Source organism: Octopus bimaculoides, chromosome 9 (genome assembly GCF_001194135.2).
Source record: "Octopus bimaculoides isolate UCB-OBI-ISO-001 chromosome 9, ASM119413v2, whole genome shotgun sequence".
Lineage (NCBI taxonomy): Eukaryota > Metazoa > Mollusca > Cephalopoda > Octopoda > Octopodidae > Octopus > Octopus bimaculoides.
Window position 1 is genome coordinate 43860861 of NC_068989.1, and position 2712 is coordinate 43863572.

General features: G+C 33.1%; 1 protein-coding gene across 2 annotated transcripts in view; it reads right to left on the bottom strand.

Moving 5' to 3' along the window:
• The window catches only part of LOC106873281 (spermidine/spermine N(1)-acetyltransferase-like protein 1), a 178378-nt gene that overhangs the window by 26368 nt on the left and 149298 nt on the right, over positions 1-2712 (bottom strand). The window lies entirely within an intron of this gene.

Below are 2712 nucleotides of genomic sequence, written 5' to 3' on the forward strand. Positions count from 1 at the left end.
CTATTTCTGGTCTATTGGCCTTAATTTCTCTATCTGTGTGTGTTGGCATATCCCAGAGTATGGTTGCTTTCTCGTTTTCTGTGACCTTTTCTGGCGTGTGTTTATACCATCTTTTTTCTGTTGTTATTCCATAGTGTTGACATAGCTTCCAGTGTATATAGGTCCCAGCTCTGTCGTGTCTGTGAATATATTCCTTCTTAGCCAGGACTGGGCAGCCAGAGATAATATGATTTATTGTATCTTGTCCATCGCCACATATTCTGCAGTTACTTGTTATGTTTCTTTTCATTATATGTTTTTGGTAATTTCTGGTGGGGAGGCTTTAGTCTTGTGTAGCAATTAAAAATCCTTCAGTCTCTGAAGGTTTATTATTATTATTATTATTATTATTATTATTATTATTATTATTATTATTGTCTTTGGTCTGTAAGTGTTATTTCCTACTTGCTTCTATCTAGAAATCAAAGGAAATGACTATTATTCCCTTCAGACTTTGCTTTTGTGATCTGGACATCAATGTTCTGAAGTTGACCTATTTTACATTACATTTCAGACAGATTCAGCACTGAATTGCTGAAGCAGAAATATCATTATAGCAAATATTCTGCTCAATACCACAGATTTGCTTGTTAGTTGCTTGAACTAACCACTTGAGCATGTTCCTTAGTGATTGACAAGATGTGTGTCTCTGATGATGAGCAGGTGTAGTGGGGGAGTATCATAACTATGTGTTGAAAGGGATTCTATGAAGTTTGAATAAATGTAACACAAGCAAAATTTGAAGGAAATATTAGCCATTTTTCATACTTTCCAAGGGTAAGCAAATAGGAAATAACAGTTGCTAGCCAAGGACAAAAATCGTGTTACACAGGGTAATCATCATTTTAACATCAACTTTTCCATTCTTACATAGGTCAGATAAAATTTGAACCAATATTCACTGCTTTCTAGTTAAGGTGATATTTCACTTGATTCTTTGAATAACAAACAGCTCAATGGCTGGACATGTTTTCATGACATATTGTCCTCAATAACTTTTTTTATGGATGATGATTATGTTTTGAAGCAGTACATAAACTACATTAAGACAAGAGGAGCACACACACACACACACACACACACACACACACACACACACGTTCCCGGTTTTCCATACAAAAGTATTACTTTGCATGGAACCAAGTGAGGGTTGGCAACTTGAAAGACACTTAGCTATAGAAAATCTGCTGCAAAGAATTCCATCCAACCCATGCAAGCATGGAAAAGTGGAGTGATGATGGTGATGATGTGTGTGTGTATGTGTGCATATGTGTGTGTGTGTGTGTTATCATCATCATTATCATCATCATTTAACGTCTGATTCCTCTGCTGGATGGCTTGACAGGAGATGACCACCAGCTGAAGGGCTGTTCAGGCTCCCTGTCTGTTATGGCTTCTGTGGCTGGATGCCCTTCCTAACACCAACCAATTTACAGAGTGTACTGGGTGCTTTTGCACAGAGCCAGCACAGGTGCTTTTTATGTGACACCAGCACCTATGAGCCTGCAAGATAAAGGATGCTCAGCTGGAGAAGGTTGCAGGGGCGGGGGAAGCCTGTATGCAAGGACAACCACGCTTTTACTTAGCTTGATATATCTCTTCAAGCACAGCAAACAGCCAGGAGTGTCAGCCCCCTGTCATCCCCTCTGTGAGCTCCAGTGTCTGTAGATTCTTTCTCACTACCTTAACCCACATCTTCCTGAGTCTATCCCTTATATATATATATAAAAAAAATATGTAGATATGTTGGAGTTAGGAAATCAATATTCGAAACTTTCAAAAGGATACATATTTTTTATATCACATATAAAAATGTAGAAAAAATTATATTATATATATAAAAAATAGATGTAGAAATATAATAATAAATATATGCACTCACACATACATATTTTTATATTTAAACTTATATATTTATTATTATATTTCTACATCTATTTTTTTTTATATATAATATAATTTTTTCTACATTTTTATAACTTAAGGCAAAAAATGTGATATAAAAAATATATATTCTTTTGAAAGATTCGAATATTAATTTCCTAACTACAACATATCTACATGTGTTTTTTATAAATATATATATATATATATATATATATATATATATATAATAGCTCGTATTAACTGTATTAATATTTTAAAATTTATAAAAAAAAATTTTAATATTATTGATACCATAATATATACGAGCACTCAATATAAATTCAGCATATCATATTCCTATTGAATATTTCTAATTAATGAATTTATATATATATATATATATATAATGTACTGTTCTGTTATTGGTGTAATCAACAAAAAAAGTGCTCCAAAGCACTCGGCCATGCTGTGTATGGCCTGAAATATTGCTTGGAAATAGTTGGTGCACTATACAAGTTTGTCCAACCACCTTGTTTCCACACCATGGAACTAATAGTACCTCGATTTTATACCCACTACTTAAAATAGCCATATCATATCCAAATAGTCTATATGTTTTATGTTCAAATGGACCGGCTCTGGTCTCTCTCACCTACTCTACAATGTCATGCTGAAAATGAACAATCATATCACTGAAATCTTGAAGCTACGAGATAATGCATGATTAATTCAAAAGAACGTGAATAAATAAAAATTACTGAATGCTAAAGGATTAAATTATATATATATATATATATATATATATAT